At 36.2% G+C, this 14,163-nt stretch overlaps 1 protein-coding gene across 1 annotated transcript in view; it reads left to right on the forward strand.

Annotated features, from left to right (window-relative positions):
- COL25A1 (collagen type XXV alpha 1 chain) overlaps positions 1-14,163 on the forward strand; it is a 603,455-nt gene that overhangs the window by 464,750 nt on the left and 124,542 nt on the right. The window lies entirely within an intron of this gene.

Consider the following 14,163-nt stretch of genomic DNA (forward strand, 5'->3'; position numbering starts at 1 on the left):
AAAAAGTAATATGACCTGTTATATGATAAAGGTCACCAGACAGCTCATCTATAGAACTGACAGGAGGAAAAGAGAGGTAAGTCCCGGGGGGGAGGGGGGAGGGAGTGACGCACACTTTGGAAGGACCAGGGAGGGAATTTGGTTTAAGCACTCTGCTATAAGGGAGATTAAATTCAGGGATATGCCTGTGAGCTTAAATAAAATGGGTTTTGAAAGGGATAGTGTGTGACTAATTATGAATTACCATAGTAAACCTTCCACCGTGATTCAGGGAGTTTTTATTTTTATTTTTTTGAAGGGTTTAACTCGGAGGGAAACAGTTGTGCCTTCTTGAGCTCTGTCATTTTAAAAGATCATGAAATGATTCCGCATGGACTCCCCTGTAGACATGTAGGGTCAGTGCCTCCTGCTTGTTTATCCTTTGCCAGTAATGGAAGTTGGGGCAGCTTGCTGAGCCCTGAAAAGGAGAAGCCCTTCAACCCGCCTCTCCCGGTCTCTCTTCCCTGTCACTACAGTCATCTTTCTAGCCTATTTTATGACATGAACAGTATTGGGGAACACAGGGTGACCATCTAATAACCGAAATTCCACAGGACAGCTATACCTCACTGCATTGTCCTGGATGCAGTGATCAAAATAAGCTTGATCATGTCCATGCTATAGAATTATGACATGCACCAGGCAGGTGTTGAGGGTATAAAATTTATTTGTAAATAAGTTAGCTAAGTTCTAGTAAACCTGAACATAGAAACAGGGTAGTTGATCAAGAATTGAAACAAATGTGTAATGTGTTAAAGGTCAAAGACTAATCCTTGTACAGGATGCCTTCAACAGCCCTCCTGGGAAGAAATTCACCAAACTAGGTGTAGCTGTATTGTAGCTGCCTTTGAAACATTACTGGTGAAATGAAAGCACATTGGGACTGAATATGACCCTTTGCCTGGGAATTTCTTGTTTCTGATTTATGACATCAAGATAGGTATTTGATATAGATAATTGGGGCCTTGGGGTGTGGGAGAGGACACTATATTGGATTATTGGATTCTTTTTGAAGAGAATAAAATAAAACAACAAAATTAGATATACAAATTAAACAAAACATTTGTCATTAATGGTAACTTTGCATATAGGGAAGCACTAGCTCTCAGGGTGAGAGGGTCACAAGAGGTGAAGGATCTTGGAAAACAGTATAACTTTTGAAATTGCTTTAGGCAATTGAATGCACCTGTGATTTCTATCCTGGATAATGGTCAAAACATATTTTTTGCAGACATTCTTAAATAGAAGGCTCCTTGGGACTCTTAGGAGCCCTTGTTTAGTCCAGGTATGCACACCCTATTGAAATTTTTATCATTACCATTGGCTTGCTACCCCAATGCCCAGTGTAGTATCTAATGTACAAAGTTCTAAAATAAAATGGATATTTTTAAATTACAATCTTATCTTTTTTAAATTCATATATTCTCTGTAGAATAAACTATGTGAATGACAATTTAATCTCATTTCTCTACAATTCCTAACTTAGTATCATTAAATATCTATGTTGCACCTAGCCTTAAATGTTATGGTTTTAGTGTGCTCCAGTTTCCCATTTCTTTTTTTTATGAGTTTTTTATAGTTTTATTTAGACAATTAATTTTAACAGGGTGACATTTGTCAACAAGAGCACATAGATTTAGAGAAAATATCTCCAGATCATTTTGACATTTGATTATGTTGTAGACCCATCACCCAAAGTCAAATCATCCTCCTTCACCCTTCATTTGGTTTTCTTCATGCCCCCCTCCTCCCACCATCCCTCCCTCTCCTCCCTTCCCCTCCCCCTGGTAACCACTGCACTCTTATCTATGTCCATGAATCTCAATTTTGTGTCCCACCCATATATGGAATTATACAGTTCTTAGTTTTTTCTGATTTACTTATTTCACTCATTATTATGTTATCAAGGTCCGTCCATGTTGTCGTAAATGATCCTATGTCATCATTTCTTATGACTAAGTAGTATTCCATTGTATATATGTACCACATCTTCTTTATCCAATCATCTATTGAAGGGCTTTTTTGTTGTTTCCATGTCTTGGCCACCGTGAACAATGCTGTGATGAATATGGGGCTGCATGTGTCTTTACGTACCAATGATTTTGAGTTTTGGGGGTATATACCCAGTAGAGGGATTGCTGGGTCATATGGTAGTTCTATTCTATTTTTGAGGAACCACAATACTTTCTTCCATAATGGTTGTACTACTTTACATTCCCACCAACAGTGAATGAGGGTTCTTTTTTCTCCACCTCTCTAACACTTGTTATTACCTGTCTTGTTGTTTATAGCTAATCTAACAGGTGTGAGGCGGTATCTCATTGTAGTTTTGATTTTCATTTCTCTAATAGCTAGTGAAGATGAGCATCTTTTCATATATCTATTGGCCATTTGTATTTCTTCCTGGGAAAACTATCTGTTCATGTCTTCTTTCCATTTTTTCATTGGATTGTTTACTTTTTTTGTTGTTTAAATTTGTGAGTTCTTTATATATTTTGAATATTAGCCCTTATCTGAGCTGTTGTTTGAAAATATCATTTCCCATTTAGTTGGCTGTCTGTTTTGTTGTCAGTTTCTTTTGCTGTGCAGAAGCTTCTAGTCTGATGTAGTCCCATTCATTTATCTTTGCCTTTGGAGTCAAATTTATAAAATGTTCTCTATGGCCAAGGTCCATGAGTTTAGTACCTATGTTTTCCATGTATTTTATTGTTTCAGATTTTATATTAGGTCTTTAGACCTAATATAGAATTAAATTTTGTACAAGGAGACAAACTGTAGTTGAGTTTCATTCTTTTGCACATGGTTTTCCAGTTTTCCCAGCACCATTTATTGAAGAGGCTTTTATTTCTCCATTGTGTGTTTTTGGCTCCTTTATCAAAGTTGATTTGACCATATATATGTGGTTTTATTTCTGGGCTCTCTATTCTGTTCCATTGGTTTGAGTGTCTATTTTTTTGCCAATACCATGCTGTTTTGATTATCGTGCCTCTGTAGTATAATTTGAAGTCAGGTATTCTATACCCCAGTTTCATTTTTTTCCTTAGGATTACTTTGCTATTCAGGGTTTTTTATGGTTCTATATAAACCTGATGATTTTTCCATTTCTTTAAAGAATAACATTGGAATTTTGATGGGAATTGCATTAAATTTGTATATTGCTTTGGATAATATGGTAATTTTAACTATATTTATTCTTTCTATCCAAGAACAAGGAATATTTTTCATTTCATTGTGTCTTTTTCTATTTCCTTTAATAATGCTTTGTAGTTTTCATTATATAGGTCCTTTACATTCTTTGATATGTTTATTCCTAGGTATTTTATTTTATTTTTTGGTTGCAGCTGTAAAAGGGATTTTTTTTTTTAGTTCATTTTCTGAAGTTTCATTGTTGGCATATAAGAAAGCAATAGACTTCTGTATGTTAATTTTGTATCCTGCAACCTTACTGTATTGGTTCATTGTTTCTAATAGTCTTTCTGTGGAGTCTTTGTGGTTTTCTATATACAGGATCATATCATCTGCAAAAAGTGAAACTTTTACTTCTTCTTTCCCAATATAAATGCCTTTTATTTCTTTCTCTTGTCTGATTGCTCTGGCTAGAACTTCCAGCACTATGTTGAATAGAAGTGGAGACAGTGGGCAGCCTTATCTTGTTCCTGATTTTAGAGAAAAAATTTTTAGTTTTTTGCCATTTAATATGATGTGGGCTGATGGTTTCTCATAAATAGCCTTATTATGTTGAGATATTTTCCTTCTATACCCATTTTGTTGAATGTTTTAAACATAAAATGATGTTGTATTTTATCAACTGCCTTTTCTGCATCTATTGATAGGATCATATGGTTTTTGTTCTTTGTTTTGTTGATATGGTATATTATGCTAATTATTTTACAAATGTTGAACCATCCTTGTGATTCTAGGATGAATCCCACTTGATCATGGTGAATTATTTTTTTAATGTGTTGTTGTATTCAGTTTGCTAGTATTTTGTTTGGGATTTTGCATCTGTATTCATTAGAGATACTGGTCTATAGTTTTCCTTTTTTGTGTTGTCCTTGCCTGGTTTTGGTATGAGGGTTATGTTGGCCTCATACAGTTTCCCATTTCTTATAGCAACATTTGAGATGAAGAGTATCCTGGGTATTCTTCCTATAAACTTTTTCTTCTGTTGTTAAACTCTTCAGCTTTAATTCATCTTCTTATTTTAAAAGTACAGTTCAGACAGTTATTTAAATCACAAATGTTCAAAGGATATGTGTGATATAATGATTAAAGTGTGTTGTACTATTTTCAAGATGTAAAATTATTTTTATTTAAATAAATTTTATTGATTGACTTGAGAGAGAGAGATGGGAAAGAGATGAGAGAGACACACAGAGAGAAACATCAATTTGTTATTCCACTTATTTATACATTCATTGGTTGATTCTTCTATGTGTCTTGGCCAGGGATTGAACCCACAATCTTGGATTATTAGGATGATACTCTAACCAACTGAACTACATAGCCAAGGCTAAAATTCTTTTTTATAAGAAAACTTCTATACTATATGTAAGGAAAAGTGGACAAATCTTAAGTCTAGATCTCAGTGAATTTTCACAGTGAATATAACTATGTAACCAAAAATTAGGTCAAGAAATAGAATGTTATCATATCCGAAAATCTCCCCTTTATGCTCTAGTTAGTACCTCATCTTCCCAAAGTTTACCACTATTCTGACTTCTACCACCATAGATTAATTTTGCTTGCATTTAAATTTTAAATTAATAGAATCCTACAGTATATATACTTTTGTGTATGGCTTCTTTTGTTCAACATTATATTAGTGAGATCATCCACTTCTGTTTTAATAGCCTTCACAGCTGGTTAAAAAATAGGAAGAACCTTACTTCCTTAACTACCCTGGTAAAACTACATCACTCAAATAGCAGTGAATGAATGAGTAGTCTGTCTGACCTTGGAAAAGTCACTTAACCTCTCAATTTCTCATGTGTAAAGAAAGGATAATAATACCTTCTCTGCCTCCCTTTTAAGGTTACTAAAGACAAGTGCAATAAATTAGGGGAAAACACTTTAAAATGTATAATGAAGAACTATATGAGTATGTTATTATTATTATCACTCAATTGTTCCCTCTACAGTAAATTACAGGTAAGCACAGATGAATATAACAGATGCATTCCTGTAAAGTGCTATATGAATCGTATTTTCATAAATCAACATATCTTAAATGGACTGAGGAATTTTGCTACTTAAAGCAATATTATTTTGAATCTTTTTGTAAAGCAATATAATCTCTTAATTTTTATATTTTCTTAAAGTGAAATATTTCTATGATTTAAAAAACTATCAGTTTTTAAAACCACTATTTATGTCTGTTAAGTTAAATAGCACCTGTATATATTAAACAATCTTATGTAGAGAAGAGGATACTAGAAATATAATAGCCGTTTTCATACACAAAATTTCTTTAAAAGCTTCTCTTTTCTTTTAAATTGTGGGTGCGTGTTTGTATGCATTTTGACTCAAAGTCTGATAGGTAGAAAAGTACATTGTAACATTTGTTCTGGCCTCAAAATTACTCAGGAGTGTATGCTATAGCCTGTGATCCTTTTTACTGACCTATACTGTGTGGACAAATTCCCATTTTACCTATCTCACTCTAGTTATGGTGAGAAGCAAGTAAAATAATAATAATATGAATTAAAATACTTTATGAACTACAAAGAATTCCATAAATCAGAAGTATCACAGCTAAAACAGAAGTCTAATGATACAATCTGACATACAGAAAGACCACTGTATGAAACATGAGGGCTAAGAATAGTGTGCTTATAGCCATCAGTGAAGTTTCAGTGTGTCGATACTGCGACAAAAGCGCAACTTATTCCTTTTATCCTGTCTGTTGTCATCATCATTTTTGGCCTTCTCACATGTATCCCATCATCTTATATTATCAACTTTTCATGACATTCCCCTGCTCATCCATTAGCTAAAATGAAGAAAGATAATAAATTCTGTGATCTCACCTTCTCCACAAAACCCTCATTTCTTGGTTTGTGTTGTGCAGAAGTGTTTGCCTCAATGAGAGAGTCTTGAGAAGCACTGGAGAATTCTTACGTATTTTAAATCTCACTGATGATGAAATGAAAAAGCTAAAACAATCTAAAGTTAGCTCTTAGAAAACTACTTATGAGTGTGTCAGGTGGACCATTTGTTTTCCTAATCCAGGATCTATATTTTATATTACAAAAATAATCATCTGAAAATCAACAACTTCTCTGAGAAAATAAAGACCTGCTACTCAGGCAGGTCCACATTTATTTAATCCTGCTGTGCATCTATTCTGTAAACATGACCTTCAGGTTTTCTGAGAAGTTCAGCATGAGATTTTAAAAGACAGAATCTTGAGCTAAAATAAATTGGACTCCATGTAAGTAAAGAAAGAACTGCTCTAGCTCCTAAGTCAAAAGCTAAGCATCAAAGCAAGGACTGACCACAATTAAACATGCTGGAGTTCTGAACCTTGCATGAGTGACTTTTATTTTTCAATTCTTCAAAAGTTTAGATGGCTGTGAAATATTATTTTTGAAGGTATCTTCCTTTTGATTTTCTCACTAGTTGTTGTTTATTTGATAGTTTGTTTGACAAACGTGGTAGAAAGTCTCAAAAGCATATAAGGTACCCCTGGCCGGTTGGCTCAGCGGTAGAGCGTCAGCCCCGTGTGTGGAGGTCCCGGACTTGATTCCTAGCTAGGGCACACAAGAGAAGTGCCCACCTGCTTTTTCCACCCTTCCCCTCTCCTTTCTCTCTGTCTCTCTTTTTCCCTTCCGCAGCCAAGGCTCCATTGGAGCAAAGTAGGCCTGGGTGCTGAGGATGGCTCCATGACCTCCACCCCAGGTGCTAGAAGGGCTCCAGATGCAGTCAAGCAACGCCCCAGATGGGCAGAGCATCACCACCTGGTGGGCATGCCGGATGGATCCCAGTCAGGGGCATGCAGGAGTCTCTCTCTGCCTCCCTATTTCTCACTTCAGGGAAAAAAAAAAAAAAAAAAAGGCATGTAAGGTAAATGGTACACACCAACTAGTCCCAGTTTCCTGGAAATAATTTCTTGATCCAAAATGTTTACATCAAGGTATCATAGACCAAATTACTTTCCCTGCTCTGTAACTCTTTCTTCATTCTTCTCCCTCACCCCAAATATATGCACACTCCATAGCATACCCGTTCATTTCTCTGAATTGTGAAAGTACTTAAAATGTCATCCATTCGGCCCTAATGGTGTCTGAGAATTTAAAAACAAACAAACAAAAAATCCGGTTATTTTTCCTTAAAGTGAAATTTGGACTGTATCAAAGAGGTTACTGGTATTTTCAGTTTATTTGCATTTTGTCTGCAAACACATTTAATACATTTGGGTTAAGTGAGTACATATAATTCTTTTGTGTGTGTGTATGTGTTTTTCTGAAGTTGGAAACGGGGAGGCAGTCAGACAGACTTCCGCATGCGCCCGACCGGGATCCACCCAGCACACCCACCAGGGGGCGTCGCTCTGTTGCAACCAGAGCCATTCTAGTGCCTGAAGCAGAGGCCACAGAGCCATCCTCAGTGCCCAGGCCAAATTTGCTCCAGTGGAGACTTGGCTGCGGGAGGGGAAGAGAAAGACAGAGAGGAAGGAGAGGGGGAGGGGTGGAGAAGCAGATGGGCGCTTCTCCTGTGTGTCCTGGCCGGGAATCGAACCCGGGACTCCTGCACACCAGGCCGACGCTCTACCACTGAGCCAACTGGCCAGGGCCAATTCTTTTTAGTTAGTTAACAACAGAAGCATAAATAATTGCTTCTACTTCACCTAAAATAAAATTAAAGTAGCCAATATGTGAATATTTATCGTAAATAGGTTGAGTTATAATGCAGTGTGCCATCTCACAGGTCTGTTAAGACTCTTCACTTGACTTAGCTGTGCTCGCCCCGCCAGCCACCTTGATCAGCAGGATGGCACACATTGGAGACAATAGCAGCTTTCTACCTGATTTTAACCTGGCAAAGAAAGCAAAACCTTAAACCTTCCGATCACAAATCAAAACTGACTGAAACCATCTTGCATATTTAGTAATTAGACTAGATGTTCACAGTGAAATCTATTTTGGTAAAACTGTGTGTACTTCAGTTGTGGACACTGCCTGCTGGGATGGCTTAGTAACTATTTATAACTTAGTAACTAGTAATACTTTATTATTCTCACTTAATCTGATTGTCCACAAAGACATATAAAGGCCACACCAGCAGAGCACTTCCTACCTCCTTGGTGCTTTTGTCCAGAGCCTATAATGCTTGGTTTTCCAAGTGGACTGAGAGAAAGTAGACAAGTAATGCCTTCTCATTCTGGTTCTATCCCACTGCCTCGCCCACCTGCCCAGTTGAAGGGAACTCACCCTGTCCAGATTCCTGTGTGCATGGACTTCTACAGAGGTGTCTCAAGGTCACTATAGCATGGTAATAGACGGCAACATGGACTTTGCTTTCAAGCTGGTTTGGTCTCCTAGAAACAAAATATTGACTTTTGGGGGAACATTTTCAGTAGTGATTTAAGAATATGGTTGAGAAACATAAGTATGAAAAAATAGGCTGCATTCTTCTCTTTCTCATTTTGTTTTTCTTAACTGCCTCTAGACTGTGAATCAGCTCCATTTGTTTACTATCTCGCATGATTCCAGTTAAAAGTATACTAAGCTCACCCTAATGGATGAATTAGATATCTAGGCCTTAGAGTCCTCATCTATAGAAGTGATGAAACTAAATGATATCTGGATTCACTTCCAGCTCTAAGGTCTTGTTGTCCTATTCTGTTTTTATTATTAATGCACAGACACATATTAATTAATAGTCATTTATTCATGGTATATATGCTCACCTATAGAATTCTATAAATATTTAGATACAGTGAGCAACAGTCATATATTAAGTTTTTTGTTTTGTTTTTTTTTGAAATCATAAATATTTGTTATTTTTAACTGCTAAGATTCACAGTAATTTGTTTCACAACAATACATATTCTTTGATAATCAGCTACCTTTCTACATGCTGTAAAAATTGCTTTCAACATTATATACCGGAGCAGAGGATACAGTAACAGTCAAAGGAGGATTGTTGGTTCTGTCGGGACCAAGACTTGAATAAAAGATCCCAAGTGGGTAAGTTCTTTACATAGATCTTGAATGCACAAAGGAGACATCTGTCTTGTTCACCTTTGCTTCCAACAGCTGGAATTTGGCATCAATAAGCTTGACCAGATTATTCACTGTGATTTGTAAGGAGTCGTATCTTTTTCTGCTAGTGGCTCCAGAGATATCTTTGAGTCTGTGAGAGGGTTACTTGCTTCGTCACTTGACACACTATCATGGAATTTAACACTCCTCTTCTGTTTTGTTCCTGTAGCTGGCAGAATTGATTTTTCTGTAGAAATTTCTTCCACTTGTGCCTCTGCTCTTAGAATAGTCAAGTGCTGGAGGCCTTTTGTACAGCAGGGTTGTACAAAAGGTTGTGTTGTGCCTGTTGATTCAGTTTTCTAGTCATCTTCAGTCAATGAAGATGGAGATCCACTATGGGGTCTTTTGTATGATCAAAATGTAGCCATGACTAAATCCTCTGTGATTCTGCAAGCAGTAAGAACTGCCCATGGTTCTTCAGTCAAGGTTGACTGACCTGTCCTTTTGACCTTCCATTGAACTACATTACTTAATTTGGTCTCTGGTATGGATCCGGGTACTGGACACCCCTGTCTATGATTTTTCATAGGGGCGCTTGTTTCCGATGCGTGATAGAGAGTGGCAGATGCAAATTTGGGGAAGGCAGGTGGAGAGACTTCGGCACAGAAACCAGTTGGCACGGGTTTGCTGCTCCAGTTGCCTCCATGCTTCATGGAATTTTTTTTATTTTTTTTTATTTTTTTTATTTATTTTTTTTTTATTTTTATTTATAATTTTATTTTTTTAATGGGGTGACATCAATAAATCAGGATACATATATTCAAAGATAACAAGTCCAGGTTATCTTGTCGTTCAATTATGTTGCATACCCACCACCCAAAGTCAGATTGTCCTCTGTCACCTTCTATCTTGTTTTCTTTGTGCCCCTCCCCACCCCCTATCCCTCTCCCATTCCCCCCTCCCCCCCGTAACCACCACACTCTTGTCAATGTCTCTTAGTTTCAGTATTATGTCCCACCTACGTATGGAATAATACAGTTCCTGTTTTTTTCTGATTTACTTATTTCGCTTCATATCATGTTATCAAGATCCCACCATTTTGCTATAAATGTTCCGATGTCATCATTTCTTATGGCTGAGTAGTATTCCATAGTGTATATGTGCCACATCTTCTTTATCCAGTCATCTATTGATGGGCTTTTTGGTTGTTTCCATGTCCTGGCCACTGTGAACAATGCTGCAGTAAACATGGGGCTGCATGTGTCTTTACGTATCAATGTTTCTGAGTTTTGGGGATATATACCCAGTAGAGGGATTGCTGGGTCATAAGGTAGTTCTATTTTCAGTTTTTTGAGGAACCACCATACTTTCTTCCATAATGGTTGTACTACTTTACATTCCCACCAACAGTGGATGAGGGTTCCTTTTTCTCCACAGCCTCTCCAACATTTGCTATTACCTGACTTGCTAATAACAGCTAATCGAACAGGTGTGAGGTGGTATCTCATTGCCGTTTTGATTTGCATTTCTCTAATAGCTAGAGAAGATGAGCATCTTTTCATATATCTGTTGGCCATTTGTATTTCTTCCTGGGAGAAGTGTCTATTCATATCCTCTTCCCATTTTTTTATTGGATTGTTTGTTTGTTGTTGAGTTTTATGAGTTCTTTGTATATTTTGGATATTAGGCCCTTATCTGAGCTGTTGTTTGAAAATATCAGTTCCCATTTAGTTGGCTTTCTGTTTATTTTGTTATCAGTTTCTCTTGCTGAGCAAAAACTTCTTAGTCTGATGTAGTCCCATTCATTAATTTTTGCCTTCACTTCTCTTGCCATTGGAGTCAAATTCATAAAATGCTCTTTAAAACCCAGTTCCATGAGTTGAGTACCTATGTCTTCTTCTATGTACTTAATTGTTTCAGGTCTTATGTTTAGATCTTTGATCCATTTTGAGTTAATTTTTGTACAAGGAGAGAGACTGTAGTCCAGTTTCATTCTTTTGCATGTGGCTTTCCAGTTTTCCCAGCACCATTTATTGAAGAGGCTTTCTTTTCTCCATTGTGTGTTGTTGGCCCCTTTATCAAAAATTATTTGACTATATATATGTGGTTTTATTTCTGGACTTTCTATTCTGTTCCATTGGTCTGAGTGTCTATTTTTCTGCCAATACCATGCTGTTTTGATTGTCGTGGCCCTATAATAGAGTTTGAAGTCAGGTATTGTTATGCCCCCAGCTTCATTCTTTTTCTTTAGGATTGCTTTGGCTATTCGGGGTTTTTTATAGTTCCATATAAATCTGATGATTTTTTGCTCTATTTCTTTAAAAAACGTCATTGGAAGTTTGATGGGAATTGCATTAAATTTGTATATTGCTTTGGGTAATATAGCCATCTTGATTATATTTATTCTTCCTAGCCAAGAACAAGGTATATTCTTCCATCTCATTATATCTTTTTCGATTTCCCTTAAAAATGGTTTATAGTTTTCATTATATAAGTCCTTTACATTCTTTGTTATGTTTATTCCTAAGTATTTTATTTTTTTTGTTGCAATCGTGAAGGGGATTATTCTTTTGAGTTCCTTCTCAGTTGTTTCATTGTTGGCATATAGAAAGGCTATTGACTTCTGTATGTTAATTTTGTATCCTGCGACCTTACTGTATTGGCTTATTGTTTCTAGTAGTCTTTTTGTGGATTCTTTGGGGTTTTCGATGTATAGGATCATATCATCTGCAAAAAGCGATACCTTTACTTCTTCTTTTCCGATATGGATGCCTTTTATTTCTTTGTCTTGTCTGATTGCTCTGGCTAGAACCTCTAGTACCACATTAAATAAGAGTGGAGAGAGTGGACAACCCTGTCTTGTTCCTGATTTAAGGGGGAAAGCCTTCAGTTTAGTGCCATTTAATATGATGTTAGCTGATGGTTTATCATATATGGCCTTTATCATGTTGAGATATTTTCCTTCTATACCCATTTTGTTGAGAGTCTTAAACATAAAATTGTGTTGTATTTTATCAAAAGCCTTTTCTGCGTCTATTGATAAGATCATGTGGTTTTTGTTCTTTGTTTTGTTGATATGGTGTATTACATTAACCGTTTTACGTATGTTGAACCATCCTTGAGATTCTGGGATGAATCCCACTTGATCATGATGTATTCTTTTTTTAATATGTTGTTGTATTCGATTTGCTAGTATTTTGTTTAGTATTTTAGCATCTGTATTCATTAGAGATATTGGTCTGTAGTTTTCTTTTTTTGTGCCATCCTTGCCTGGTTTTGGTATGAGGGTTATGTTGGCCTCATAAAATGTGTTTGGAAGTATTGCTTCTTCTTCAATTTTTTGGAAGACTTTGAGTAGAATAGGAACCAAGTCTTCTTTGAATGTTTGATAAAATTCGCTGGTATAGCCGTCAGGGCCTGGACTTTTATTTTTGGGGAGGTTTTTAATGGTTTTTTCTATTTCTTCTCTACTGATAGGTCTGTTTAGGCTTTCTGCTTCTTCTTGACTCAGTCTAGGAAGGTTGTATTGTTCTAGGAATTTATCCATTTCTTCTAGGTTGTTGAATTTAGTGGCATAAAGTTTTTCATAGTATTCTACAATAATTCTTTGTATATCTACGGTGTCCGTGGTGATTTCTCCTCTTTCATTTTGGATTTTGTTTATATGAGTTCTTTCTCTTTTTTCCTTGGTAAGTCTTGCCAAGGGTTTGTCAATTTTGTTGATCTTTTCAAAGAACCAGCTCCTTGTTCTATTAATTTTTTCTATAGTTTTTCTGTTCTCTAATTCATTTATTTCTGCTCTGATTTTTATTATTTCCTTTCTTCGGCTGGTTTTGGGTTGTCTTTGTTCTTCTTTTTCTAGTTCCTTAAGGTGAGAAGTTAAGTGGTTCACTTGGGCTCTCTCTTGTTTGTTCATATATGCCTGAAGCGATATGAACTTCCCTCTTATCACTGCTTTTGCTGCATCCCATAGATTCTGATATGTCGTATTGTCATTTTCATTAGTCTGTATATATCTTTTGATCTCTGCACTTATTTCTTCTTTGACCCATTCATTTTTTAAAAGTATGTTGTTTAGTTTCCACATTTTTGTGGGATTTTTTTCCTCTTTTTTGCAGTTGAATTCTAGTTTCAAGGCTTTATGATCAGAAAATATGCTTGGTACAACTTCAATTTTTCTGAATTTGCTGATGTTATTTTTGTGGCCCAACATTTGGTCAATTCTGGAGAATGATCCATGTACACTGGAGAAAAATGTATACACAGTCACTTTGGGATGAAATGTCCTGTAGATGTCTATCATATCCAGGTGCTCTAGTGTTTTGTTTAAGGCCACTATGTCTTTGTTGATTCTCTGTTTGGATGACCGATCTAGAGCCGTCAGCGGTGTATTGAGGTCTCCAAGTATGATTGTATTTTTGTCAGTTTTTGTTTTAAGATCAATAAGTAGCTGTCTTATATATTTTGGTGCTCCTTGGTTTGGTGCATATATATTAAGAATTGTTATGTCTTCTTGATTCAGTGTCCCCTTAGCCATTATGAAATGGCCATTTTTGTCTCTGAGTACTTTTCCTTTCTTGTAGTCAGCATTATCCGATACGAGTATTGCTACACCTGCTTTTTTTTTGGATGTTATTTGCTTGGAGTATTGTTTTCCAGCCTTTCACTTTGAATTTGTTTTTATCCTTGTTACTTAGATGAGTTTCCTGTAGGCAGCATACAGTTGGATTTTCTTTTTTAATCCATTCTGCTACTCTGTGCCTTTTTATTGGTGAGTTTAATCCGTTTACATTTAGTGTAATTATTGATACTTGTGAGTTCCCTATTGCCATTTTATATCTTGCTTTCTGTTAGTTTCGTGTCTTGTTTGATCCTTCTCTTTCGTTTTTCTATCTTTTGTTTTTATTTGGTTGTATTC

This window comes from Saccopteryx bilineata, chromosome 5, assembly GCF_036850765.1.
Source record: "Saccopteryx bilineata isolate mSacBil1 chromosome 5, mSacBil1_pri_phased_curated, whole genome shotgun sequence".
NCBI lineage: Eukaryota > Metazoa > Chordata > Mammalia > Chiroptera > Emballonuridae > Saccopteryx > Saccopteryx bilineata.